Source organism: Apodemus sylvaticus, chromosome 16, assembly GCF_947179515.1.
Source record: "Apodemus sylvaticus chromosome 16, mApoSyl1.1, whole genome shotgun sequence".
Taxonomy (NCBI): Eukaryota; Metazoa; Chordata; class Mammalia; order Rodentia; family Muridae; genus Apodemus; species Apodemus sylvaticus.
Window position 1 is genome coordinate 18,008,182 of NC_067487.1, and position 14,151 is coordinate 18,022,332.

A 14,151-nucleotide genomic window follows, 5' to 3' on the forward strand; every position below is an offset into this window, starting at 1 on the left:
TAGACTAGGAACAGAAGTGAAAGTTTAGGAACTTAAAGGAAAATCTTATACCAGACTTTATTATTATTTTATTTTTACATTTTTAAAATTAGATATTTGCTTTGTTTACATTTCAAATGGTATCCCCTTTCTGCATGACCCCTCCAAAAATCCCCAATCCCATCCTTCCTCCTCCTGCTAACCCCTCCCCCCTCAATTTCCTGACTTGCATTCACCTATTCTGGGGAATCAAACCTTCACAGCACCCATAGTCTCTCCTCTCACTGATGTCTGAAATGGTCATCTTTTGCTACATATGTAGCTGGAGCCATGGATCCCTCTATGTGTACTCTTTGGTTGGTGATTTAGCCCCTGGAGGCTCTGGGGGTACTGGTTGGTACATATCATTGTTCTGCCTGCATATACTGGACTTTAGATCCATTAGCTTGAGATTCAGCAAAGGGGAAGAGTCCCAAGACGATGTGGGAAGAGGGAGAGAGAGAGAGAGAGAGAGAGAGAGAGAGAGAGAGAGAGAGAGAGAGAGAGAGAGAGAAGGAGAAGAGACCTATTCTGAAGGATAGGCATGTGGCGAAACATATGCTGAACTTATCTGGAGTTATTTGACCTGTGAGAAGTGGATCAGAGTCTTATGACTTCCTCAATTCCATGAAGCTTACATAAATGATAAATGTTGAGATATATCAGTATTACCATTGTTTGTAATTTGTAGTAAAATCCACATTATAGAAAAAACTAACTGGGTAGAGTCTGATTTTCAAATTAGCAAAAGCTATGGCTTTAGGTTAAAAGACATGATCATTTTTCCCTCTGTCATATATATATATATGGACATATATATATATATATATATATATATATATATATATATGTATATGTGTGTGTGTGTGTGTATGTGTGTGTATGTATATGTATATATATGAGACTGGTTGTTTTTAACTCAATGAGAAATACCTTTAGGTCTATAGTTAGAAGAAAACCAAATGAGATTTAAAATCTTGAGCTTGTGACTAAATAGAAAGAAGCCTATAGTCTACCAGCTTATCAGAACGCCATTGATCAATGTTCAAACTCTGAACTTTTAAAATCTAACATCTTAGTATAACAATAGAAGGGGGAAATACATCTGAAACATGTCCTATACCTTACATCTTATTCTTAAACTTTTATAATTTACATTTATATATTTAAAATCATTTTCTTAGACGCTCAGATACTTACTTAAGCCTTCCTATGCTCAGAACTTCATGCTCCTTTGAATATATTTTTAAGCCCTCAGAACTTTCATAGACCTTAAATCTTTTTTCTTTTCATCTAAGCATTTATCAGAGATGGGAGCAGTTATTGCTGAGAAGAGTCACTGCAAGGTAATTTCTTTTAAATTAAGGAGCAGTGAAAGTTATATCTGAAACCTGTTTATTCTTTAATATGAAGCCTGTTATCAAGGCAAATCTTTCTGCCTTTCTCAGTAGGAGACTTAGAGATCTACAAAAAAGAAAAATAAGACTGATGGTTATGTATGAAATGAACTAACAGATTGGTTCTATCCTTGGGAGGAGGAGCTCATTGCTGCTACCAAGGTGACAATGTTAGTTAGTCTAGTAACCAATATCATCCGATGTCTGAGAAGGATAATTATAATAAGAAATATATTCCAAATGGCTTAGGTGTAAGTTAAAGTGACAGAGTTCTGTAGATGTTCACCCCACCACTCTCCTATGATGTTGATGGCTTCGTTGGGGACAGGGGTCCCAGGGCAGTCCCAGTCTTTGGATTCCAGACCCAGAAGATCTGAGAGGCTTTCCTGTGGAGGAGGAACTTGGGGGATTGACCTCACTTTGCATAGGCAAAGTGGGGTTCTCAACTCTCCAGTGTCCTGCTTGTCCGCAGTTTGGGCTAGGTGCTGGTGGCAGGTGAAGCATTTTGGACTATTTTCCCCTGTGATTAGCATTATAACAATTCGAGTGGAGTTGCCATGCCTTGGGAGACCTTGCGGCTACGTGTAGGAGCTGGGGGTTCTGTCTTTCATAGTAAGCTTTTTCCATTAAGCATTTTAAATTCTGTACTCAGCATATCTATGACAAGTTTGAGGACTGTTATCTATTAAGTATATACGAACTAAACAAACTTTGCTGGTTTTTAGTTACTTGTTTTAGGCTTGATCTTGAAAACATATAGAGAAGGCTAAATAAAGGTTGTCCCTACAAATGAATTACATTTTTACTTAGCATGATTTGAAGCACAGTTTTGAGCACATAAAAGAATTTGATCATTTATAAGATAATTGAACACTAACTTGCATGTCCTAATCAGCCTTAATAGTTTATAAGAATTTGCAGGTTTAATAAGATTAGGGTTTTATAATTTTATTCCTATTTGATTTTAATCTTAAAAATGATAATTTTGGCATTGAAGCTCTTTTAGTATAAAATAAAACTTTGAAACATAAATATAGCTTATAAAGAGACAAGGAATTTTATAAAATCATAAAACAGCCTATAGAGAGATTAGAAACCTTATTTTATTTTTGATTCATTTATACTACACCATTACAAAATACTATAATTTCTTGTATGATTAAGTTTATCCAAATAGCTAAAGCTTAGCAAAGTTAGCAAGGATAAAAGAGGCTAGATATATATCTTTAAATTAGTTATTATTAATCAGAATAGGCTTTAGACATTTATAAACTTTATTCATCAATATATTTTATTTTTTATTTAAAAATTTCAGGACAAAACATCATATAAAAATCTATTTGGATTAGAAAATATCTTGGGGATCTGTTGTTGCCTTCTTTGTCTAAAAAAGATAACTAGAGTTGATTTCAAGTTACATGTGAGTATGCAATAACAAATTAAAATTACCTATGTATAGATTTTAATCATTAACTTTTTTGCTCCAAGTATTAAGCTTTTTTTGCCTTGAAATTTTATAGCTTCCCCCCCACTTATAGGTTTCACACTTCATCCTCCCTCCCTTGCCAATAGTCTTACAGATCCTGAAAGAAAGTTTAAGTTTTAGCGAGAGTTTTGAACCTCCATGACTTTCATTAATAAGGCAACCATTTTTTGAACAAGAACCAAATGAGTTGGAGAGAAGTCGCCAAAACAGTGGGGGCAGAGGGGAATAGCTAGAAATCTTTAATTACGTTTAACCATTTTAATTTTTATATAAATGTTTTTTTTAAAAAGAATTGAAATAACACGAGGCATAACAGGAACAAATAAATTTACCACTTGTTGTAAGAAAGTTTTTCCTAAGGGGTATCAGACAATATCTGGAGCCTTTATCCAGAATGCATCACAGCTTTTCATTGTTGTACACATGGACTCCACCGTTATTCTTAGCTTTGAGCCTCCTTAAGGCCTTCTGCAAGTAGGGCCCTAATTGCATACAACCAATCTCTCTCTGGAAGGAGAGACTGGCTTCTCAGGAATGTCCAATGATCTTGCTTATCTCCTTCTTTTGAAGAAACAACTTTTAACAACTATGGCATTGATTACTTTAAACAAGTGGATCTAGAGTTATTACTGAGATCTTTTAGACAGATAAAGCCATTAATTTGTAGAATATGATATTTAAGTATCTGTAATCTAGAGGTTTGACTATGCTTAGTTCGATTCAAATCTCTGCAGCGAAACTTGAAAACACGAGACCAAAAGATAACAGAGAACAACAGAAAGAGACAGAACAAAAATTAGATAAACTCATACACATGACGGCTGCCTTCCCTCATACACAAAGCCAGAAGGACAGTAAGGAGCCTTCTCTTACCTAGAGACTGGGTCAATGATCTGACGCTATCTTGACTTTTGTCTCTTCAAATGTCCAGACTCCAAAACAGAACAGAACATCTCACAGACAGGTCCAACCATCAGAAGCACATTGGCGGGCAAGTCTTACTTTCAATTTTGAAATTTGGGGTGTTTGCAGTCTGGGATGCCCTGGGCTTATCAAGTTCCTGTTGGACTATCGCCTTTCTGGGGCCTATCCCAGACCCCTGGTTTTGAGTCTGGGGTTTCCCAGGGATCTTGCTGGGGCCTCCAAATATTGTATAGTTTGTCACTCCTGGGAAAAAGATGGTAGACTCAATCCAATTAATTAAAAGATGTATTGATTAATTGCTACCAGGATGAATACTCTCTCAGACAAATTTGAGATTTCTGTGAAGAGGGAGGTATGGGGAAGGACTTTTAAAGAGAAAAAAACCACACACAGACCTTCAATATCTACTCAATCAAGCAAAACATCTGTTCTGCCAAGTTAAATGTAAATGCATAGCAAGTTACAGAAGAAAAAAAAAGCAGTCATATCATAACAAATAGGTAGTTATGACTGTACATTTATGGATGGGGGTCACTGAGTCAGGGTTTTGGGGAACTTATCCAGACATTAGAGTCAGTTAAAAATTGCTGGTGGTTACTAAGATGGATGCCTAGAATAAAGTGGAGCTTCTTTATTGATAACATATATTCACATAACTTCAGGTACCTGCAGAGACTAGAGGCAGTGGGCCCATGGAGCTTGAGTTACAGGCTATTGTTATAGAGTTTGATTGTTATAGAGTTAAGTATAGTTCTACTTAATATAGTTCTAATATTATATAATACTAATATAGTTCTATTGTTATAGAGTTAAGTATAGATCTACTTAACATGGATCCTGGGAACTGAACTTGGGTCCTCTGCAAGAGCAGTAACTAGTACTCTTAACCACTGAGTCATCTCCTCAGCATCTTTACCAATTCTCTTGGTTTTCTATTGTTCCTCTTCTTTTCAGCCATCTTCAATACATTGGTTTGAATATTTCAGTGTTTCTAGCAGAAACTTCATGAATAAACTATAAATTATACATATGTATGATAAATACCTATATTATATAAATTAATATATTTTATTGTGCATTACAGAAATTAGGCATATATAATATATAGTCAAAGTGACTATATATTGATATACACTAATACCAATACCTACATATATATGTAGATATATTTGTGTGTTTATAAATACTATTATACCCTGCAACACTTGACAAAATGTAATTGTTTTGGGCATAAAAGTAGTAGAGAGGTAAATGTTGGAAGAGTAAGTAATGTAAGTGCTAGCGTATTACTTGTATTGGCATAGATATGCTAATATATATTCCTTTACACTAGTATTTACCATTTACTCTTAGCTGAGTTTAGCACCATAGGCAGCTTGCTCGCTGCAGGTGAGATGAACGTTCATAATAATCACATTACCCCGAGTCCTTGCTTTCCTCTTCCCTTCATCCACAGGCCTCACTCTGTTTCATTTGCTTCCTACCATCCTGTCTAATAACTTAGGAGGTGTGACTCATTGTCCCTCGTCCCTCGCTGACGCATCTGTGTGTTCTTTAGCTGTTCTTGGGTCTTGCCAACTTGACAAAGATACATGCTGAAGTTGCTCTCTTTCCTCAGACAAAACCTGAAGTGGACAGCTTTTCCACACAGGCCTAATTTCCGGGTGTCTGCTCTGCAGAGCTGCACGGGGCTCTTGCTCAGAAGGCCCTGTGGTTGACACTGCTCTTTTCTGCTGTGAGGTTCCGAATTAGTTTTGAGGCAGAAGACTCGCGTTTTCCACCTTTCACTGGGTCCTACACATTTCTGCACAGTCCTGCTTCCAAATGTTGTTAAGCACCATTCTGCCCTTTCTCTGCTTCCATGATGTGAGCAGGGACAGCACAGGGCTGTGCGCATTGTGTGGGTGAGCGGATGATTACAGGAGCTGTGTGATGCAGTCCTTCCCCCTCCTGTGTGGAGCAGGTAATACAAAGAGTAAGGACCTTTCCAACTTCATGCAACAAATATGAAGAACTGTAAGACTTAAAAGAAAAAGACACTATGTAATCCAGGCTAGTCTCAAATGCATTGCAATCCTCTTGCTTCAGTCTCCGAAGTGCTGGGGTTACTAAGCTTGACTTGCTGCTTTGCCTTATGCAAAGAAACTCCTGGAGGCAAACTCGGACCTTAAAACCATCTTTCTGTAGTTAGATACTGTGATTCTCTTTGCTTTTAAGGTAGCAGACAGTCATATTCTGGGCTGTGGTAAGCTTTGAAAAACTCTTAGAAGAACAAAACATGGGCACTGAATCAGTCCTACTGGGCAGTTCTAACACACCAGCACACACCAGCTGTAAACAGATGTTTATCCTCTCAAGATTCTAGAGACTCAAACTCAATATCCAAGTACTCTCAAGGGTTATAGGGACAAATGCCATCCTTGCTTCTAGGTTCTCCTGGCTGCAAATGCCCCGTGGCCTGGGTCTTACATTTTTCTCTGCTCATCTTTGCACCACATACTCTGCGTACCCGTGCTTCTCCTTGGCTGTCTGTCCTTCAGGTTTCTCTTACAAGCATATGCATGTGACTGTATTCAGGGATATGTGGAATGACACAAGATAGAGTTCTCTTAGAGAATCTTCGTTTTAGCCACTCCTTTTAGTTTTCAGTAATACTCATTCTTTCGACATATATTAAGTAACATATTAAGACATATATTTTGACATATATTTAAGTAATATAGATAGATTCTGGGGATTAGGATGTAAGAATGTATTTGGGGGGATACCATTTGAATAATAGAGACAATATGTGAGAGAGTGTTTAGGACACATACAATCATTTACGTTTTTTAAAGCATGTGTTCTTCAAAGAACAAAATCTATAGCTGTCACCACTACAAACATGATTCAAGGACTTGCTTTTAGGATTTGATGGGGTTTGTGCCATGCTCTTATCTATTTTTGGAGCTAAATTTAAGATGGTAGACCTAAGAGCATTGCATTACCCTGGCTTGGTTCAAAAATTGGTTCACAAATTCTCACACATGCCTGAGAGCTCCTCTTAACTATCTTGGACCGTTGGAAAATTTCTGCATACAGTCAGCTCTGGTTAAATCTCATAATGTGGCTTGTTTGTGGTTGCATTCATCAGTTCATTTAGGGAAGAAACAGAAAGCACATGACAGTCCGGCATTTTCTTTAATCAAACATAAAATACATGGAAATGGCTTAAATTATTAGGCCACTTCCTTTTTAGTTGAAAGATTGACTGGGATCAGTGACACATGTCTATAATACCAGCATTTAAAAAGCTGAAGTAGGAGGATAGCAAATTTGAGGCCAGCTTGGGGTATATAGCAAGATATTATCGTAAAATCTCTACTAGATATAATAATAATAATAATAGTAATAGTAATAATGAAAAGAAAGAATTGAAGAAAGAGAAGCAAAAGGGAAATGTAGTGGTTTGTATAAAAATGGCCCCACAGGCTAGTAGAGAGTGACACTATTAGGAAGTGTAGCCTTGTTGGAGGTCTATCTCTGGGAGCAGGAGCTTTGACATCCCAGAAGCTCAAGCCAGGTTTAGTGGCTCAGTCTTCCTGCTGCGTACTGATCTGGTTGTAGAACCCCCAGCTATGTTTCTAGCACTATGTCTGCCTGCGTGCAACCATGATTTCTGCCCTGACAATAATGGGCTAACCCTCTGTAAGCCAATCCCAATAAAAAGTTTTCCTTTATAAGAGCTGACATGGTCATGGTGTTGCTTCGAAGTGATAAATCCCTAACTAAGACAAGAAGGAAAGGCAAGTCAGAGGAGTGTCTGGGAGATCTAGAAAGATTTGTTTTCATTAGAAAATTGAATGGTCACTCCTATCAGATTCTGCATGCAACCTCTGAGATAACATTCTCAGTGTGCTCAAGGCAGGAGCCAGATTCCTGAAGGCTTAGTTAGGAGGGATTTTGGAAAAGAAGAGGACTTCATTTGGTGACTTGGAGGGCTCCCAGTTAGTGCGGGAGAACAGGTGATACAGCTAGAGAGATAATGAGAGAGAGATAATGGACAGTATTCAGATATGAATCGAATGAAAGTAGTAGAACTAAAAGAGAAATAAAAGAGGAGTTTGCTATAAAGGCTTCAGGTTTAGAATATTTTATGTATGAGGGAGGAGCCAACATCTTTTTTTAAATATTTTTATTTTCTATATTCTTTGTTTACATTCCAAATGATTTCCCGTTTCCCGGATCCCCCCTCCCCATATGTCCCATAAACCTTCTCTCCATCCATTCTCCAATCACCTCCCTCCTTTTTTCCCTCTGTCCTTATATTCCCCTCCAATGTTAGATCAATCCTTTCCAGGATCAGGACCTTCTCCTTACTTCTTCATGGGAGTCATTTGTTATGCGATTTGTGCCTTGGGTATTCAGGGCTTCTGGGCTAATTAATATCCACTTATCAGAGATTGCATTCCATGTGTATTCTTTTGTGACTGGGGTACCTCACTTAGGATGGTATTTTCCAGATCAAACCATTTGCTTAAAAATTTTGTGAATTCATTGTTTCTAATTGCTGAGTAGTATTCCATTGTGTAAATATACCACATTTTCTGTATCCATTCCTCCTTTGAGGAGCATCTGGGTTCTTTCTAACTTCTGGCTATTATAAATAAGGCTGTTATGAACATAATGGAGCATGTGTCTTTATTGCATGCCGGGGAATCCTTTGGGTATAAGCTCAGGAGAGGTATAGCAGGGTCCTCCGGAAGTGGACCAGTTTTCTGAGGAACTGCCAGACTGATTTCCAAAGTGGTTGTACCATCTTACAGCCCCACCAGCAGTGGAGGAGTGTTCCTCTTTCTCCACATCCTCGCCAACACCTGCTGTCTCCTGAGTTTTTGACCTTAGCCATTCTGACTGGTGTAAGGTGAAATCTCAGGGTTGTTTTGATTTGCATTTCCCTAATGACTAATGATGTTGAGCACTTCTTAAGGTGCCTCTCGGCCATCCGAATTTCTTTGGGTGAAAATTCTTTGTTTAGATCTATACCCCATTTTTTAATAGGGTTATTTGGTTCCCTGGGGTCTAACTTCTTGAGTTCTTTGTATATATTGTATATTAGCCCTCTATCAGATGTAGTGTTAGTGAATATCTTTCCCAATTTGATGGTTGCCATTTTGTCCTTTTAACAGTGTCCTTTGCCTTACAGAAACTGTGTAATTTTATGAGGTCCCATTTGTCAATTCTTGATCTTAGAGCATAAGCTATTGGTGATCTGTTCAGGAACTTTCCCCCCGCGCCCATGTCCTCTAGGGTCTTCCCCAGTTTCTTTTCTATTAGTTTCATTGTGTCTGGTTTTACATGGAGGTTCTTGATCCACTTGGAGTGAAGTTTAGTCCATGGAGATAAGAATGGATCAATTCACATTCTTCTGCATGCTGACCTCCAATTGAACCAGCAGCATTTGTTGAAAAGGCTATCTTTTTTCCACTGGATGTTTTTGGCTCCTTTGTCGAAGATCAAGTGACCATAGGTGTGTGGGTTCATTTCTGGATCTTCAATTCTATTCCATTGGTCCACTTGTCTGTCACTGTGCCAATACCATGCAGTTTTTAACACTATTGTTCTGTAGTATTGCTTGAAGTCAGGGATACTGATTCCCCCAGAATTTATTTTGGTGTTGAGAATAGTTTTAGCTATCCTGGGTTTTCTGTTATTCCAGATGAATTTGAGAATTGCTTTTTCTAACTCTGTGAAGAACTGAATTGGGATTTTGATGGGGATTGCATTGAATCTGTAGATTGCTTTTGGCAAGATGGCCATTTTAACTATATTAATCCTGCTGGTCCACGAGTGTGGAAGATTTTTCTATTTTCTGAGGTCTTCTTCAATTTCCTTCTTTAGAGACCTGAAGTTCTTGTCATATAGATCTTTCACTTGTTTGGTTAGAGTCACACCAAGATACTTTATATTGTTTGTGGCTATTGAGAAGGGTGTCATTTCCCTAACTTCTTTCTCAGCCTGCTTATCCTTTGAGTATAGGAAGGCAACTGATTTGCTTGAGTTGATTTTATAACCAGCCACTTTGCTGAAGTTGTTTATCAGCTGTAGGAGTTCTCTGGTGGAGGTTTTCGGGTCACTTAAGTAGACTATCATGTTGTCTGCAAATAATGATAATTTGACTTCTTTCTTTCCAATTTGTATCCCTTTGACTTCCTTATGTTGTCTAATTGCTCCAGCTAGAACTTCAAGAACTATATTGAAAAGATATGGAGAGAGGGGGCAGCCTTGTCTAGTCCCTGATTTTAGTGGGATTGCTTCAAGTTTCTTTCCGTTTAGTTTGATGTTGGCTACTGGTTTGCTGTATATTGCTTTAACGATGTTTAGGTATGGGCCTTGATTTCCTGTTCTTTCCAAGACTTTCAGCATGAAAGGATGCTGAATTTTGTCAAATGCCTTTTCTGCATCTAATGAGATGATCATATGGTTTTTTTCTTTGAGTTTGTTTATGTAGTGGATTGCATTGATGGATTTCCTTATATTAAACCATCCCTGCATCCCTGGGATGAAGCCTACTTGATCATGGTGGATGTTTGTTTTGATGTGTTCTTGGATTCTGTTGGCAAGCATTTTATTAAGTATTTTTGCATCAATATTCATAAGAGACATTGGCCTGAAGTTCTCTTTCTTTGTTGGATCTTTGTGTGGTTTTGGTATCAGCGTAATTGTGGCTTCATAGAACGAGTTGGGCAGAATTCCTTCTGTTTCTATTTTGTGGAATAGTTTGAAGAGTATTGGTGTTAGGTCTTCTATGAAGGTCTGATAGAATTCTGCACTGAAGCCATCTGGTCCCGTGCTTTTTTAGGTTGGGAGACTTTCTATGACCCTTTTTATTTCTTCAGGTGTTATGGGACTGTTTAGTTGATCTATTTGATCCTGGTTTAGTTTTGGTGCCGGATATCTGTCTAGGAAACTGTCCATTTCCTCCAGATTCTCCAGTTGTGTTGAGTATAGGCTTTTGTAGTAGGATCTAATAATTTTTTTTAATTTCGTCAGTTTCTGTTGTTATATCTCCCTTTTCATTTCTAAGTTTGTTAATCTGGATACTGTCTCTGTGTCCTTTGGTTAGTCTGGCTAAGGGTTTATCTATCTTGTTGATTTTCTCAAAGAACCCGCTCCTGGTTTTGTTGATTCTTTGTATGGTTCTCTTTGTTTCTACCTGATTGATTTCGGCCCTGAGTTTGATTATTTCCTGCCTTCTACTCTTCCTGGGTGAAATAGCTTCTTTTTGTTTCAGGGCTTTCAGCTGTGTCATTAAGCTGTTAGTGTATGCTCTCTCCATTTTCTTTTTGGAGGCACTCAGGGCTATGAGTTTTCCTCTTAGCACTGTTTTCATTGTGTCCCATAGATTTGGGTATGTTGTGTCTTCATTTTCATTAAGTTAAAAAGTCTTTAATTTCTTTCTTTATTTCTTCCTTGACCAAGGTATCATTGAGTAGAATATTGTTCAGTTTCCACGTGTATGTGGCTTTTCTGTTGTTTTTGTTGCTATTGAAGACCACTTTTACTCCATAGTGATCTGATAGGAGGCGTGGGATTAGTTCGATCTTCTTATATTTGTTGAGTTCTGTCTTGTGACCAATTATATGGTTGGTTTTGGAGAACGTACCATGAGGTGCTGAGAAAAAGGTATATTCTTTTACTTTAGGATAGAATGTTCTCTATATATCTGTTAAATCTAATTGGTCCAAAGCTTCAATTACTTTCATTGTGTCCCTGTTCAGTTTCTGTTTTCCTGATCTGTCCATTGAGGAAAGTGCAGTGTTGAAGTCACCTACATTTATTGTGTTAGGTGCAATGTGTGCTTTGAGCTTTAATAAGTTTCTTTTATGAATGAAGGTGCCCTTGCATTTGGAGCATAGATGTTCAGGATTGAGAGTTCTTCTTGTTGTATTTTTCCTTTGACCAGCAAGAAGTGTCCCTCAGAGTCTCTTTTGATGACTTTGGGTTGAAAGTCAGTTTTATCTGATATTAGAATGGCTACTCCAGCTTGTTTCCTGAGACCATTTGCTTGTAAAATTGTCTTTCAGCCTTTTACTCTAAGGTATTGTTTGTATTTACCCTGAGGTGTGTTTCCTCTATGTAGCAAAATGTAGGGTCCTGTTTACGTATCCAGTCGGTTAGTCTATGTCTTTTTATTGGGGCATTGAGTCCATTGATGTTAAGAGATATTAAGGAATAGTGATTGTTACTTCCTGTCATTTTTGATGTTATTTTTTAAAGTTGATTGGTTAACTTCTTTTGGGTTTGATGAGAGAATGTTACATCTTGCTTTTTCCAGGGTGAAGTTTCCCTCCTTGTATTGGTGTTTTCCCCTATTATCCTTTGTAGGGCTAGGTTTATGGATAGATATTGGGTAAACTTGGTTTTGTCATGGAATATCTTAGTTTCTCCATCTACGGTGATTGAGAGTTTTGCTGGGTATAGTAGTTTTGGCTGGCATTTGTGTTCTCTTAGAGTCTGCATGAGATCTGCCCAGGATCTTCTAGCTTTCATAGTTTCAGGTGAAAAGTCTGCTGTGATTCTGATAGGTCTTCCTTTATATGTTGCTTGGCCTTTTTATCTTACTGCCTTTAATATTCTTTCTTTGTTTAGTACATTTGGTGTTTTGATTATTATGTGACAGGAGGTATTTCTGTTCTGGTCCAGTCTGTTTGGAGTTCTGTAGGCTTCTTGTATATTCATGGGCATCTCTCTCTTTATGTTAGGGAAGTTTTCTTCCATAATTTTATTGAAGATATTTGCTGGCCCTTTAAGTTGTAAATCTTCACTCCCATCTATGCCTATAATCCTTAGGTTTGGTCTTCTCATTGTGTCCTGGATTTCCTGGATATTTTGGGTTACAAGCTTTTTGCATTTTGCATTTTCTTTAACTGTTGAGTCCATGGTTTCTATGGTATCTTCAGCATCCGAGATTCTTTCTTCTATCTCTTGTATTCTGTTGTTGATATTTGCATCTATGTCCCCTGATTTCTTTACAAGGTTTTCTATCTCCAAAGTTGTCTCCCTTTGAGTTTTCTTAGTTGTTTCTACTTCTGATTTTAGATCCTGGATGGTTTTGCTTAGCTCCTTCACTTGCTTGTTTGTGCTTTCCTATAATTCTTTAAGAGATTTTTGTGTTTCCTCTTTCATGACCTCAGCCTGGTGACCAAAGTTCTCCTGTATTTCTTTAAGTGATTTTTGCGTTTCCTCCTTATATGGCTTTTGTATTCTCCTGAATTTCTTTCAATGATTTTTGTGTTTCCCTTGTAAGGGCTTCTAATTTTTGATCCATTTTCTCCTGAATTTCTTTAAGTATGTCCTTCATGTTTTCCTCTACCAGCATCATGACCAGTGATTTTAAATCCAAATCTTGTTTTACTGGTGTGATGGTGTATCCAGGACATGCTGTTAAAGGAGAATTGGGTTCAGATGCTGCCATATTGCCTTGATTTCTGTTAGTGATGTTCCTGCGTTTGCCTTTTGCCATCTAGTTCTCACTGATGTTAGTTGGTCTTGTCAATGCTGGACTCACCAGTGCAAGCTGCCTCTTCCCAGGTGGCCTCTGTTGCACAGCTGACCTCCTGCACTGCTTGGAAACAGGGTGCTGTGGCCCAGGCTGTTCAGATCCCGAAGCAGACACCTGAAGGCTCCTGCAGATACCTGCTGGACTCACCAGAGCACACTGACTCCTCCCAGCCAGCCTCCCGGATGCCCCTCTTGCCTCTTGCAGGACTTGGAGATGTGGTGTTGCAGCCCAGGCTGTACTGGATCCGGAAGCAGAGATCTGAGGGCTCCTTCCAGAGGCCTCAGGACTGGAACCTAAGCTCCGTGCTGGAGCAAGCTGTGCACTCTCAGTCTGCTTCTGGGTGCACACCAGGTCTCTTGCACTTCCTGGAGACCAAGTGCTGTGGCCCAGGCTGTTCAGATCCTGAAGCAGACACCTGAAGGCTCCTGCAGGGGCCTGCTGGACTCACCAGAGCACACTGACTCCTCCCAGCCGGTCTCCCGTGTGCCCCTCTGGCCTCTTGCAGGACCTGGAGATGTGGCATTGCAGCCCAGGCTCTTCTGGATCCCGAAGCAAAGATCTGAAGGCTCCTGCCAGAAGCCTCAGGACTGGAACCTAAGTTCCCGTGCTGGAGCAAGCTGTGTCAGGAGCCAACATCTTGATGAAAGAGATCTGAATAGCTGATTTGAAAGCAGATATGGAGAGATGTGTGCTGGAAAGAAAGTGACCTTTTTTTTTCTGTAAGAAATGAACAGATACTTCAGTATACTGTGACTGCTATTTCCTTGGATGTCATGCCTTTG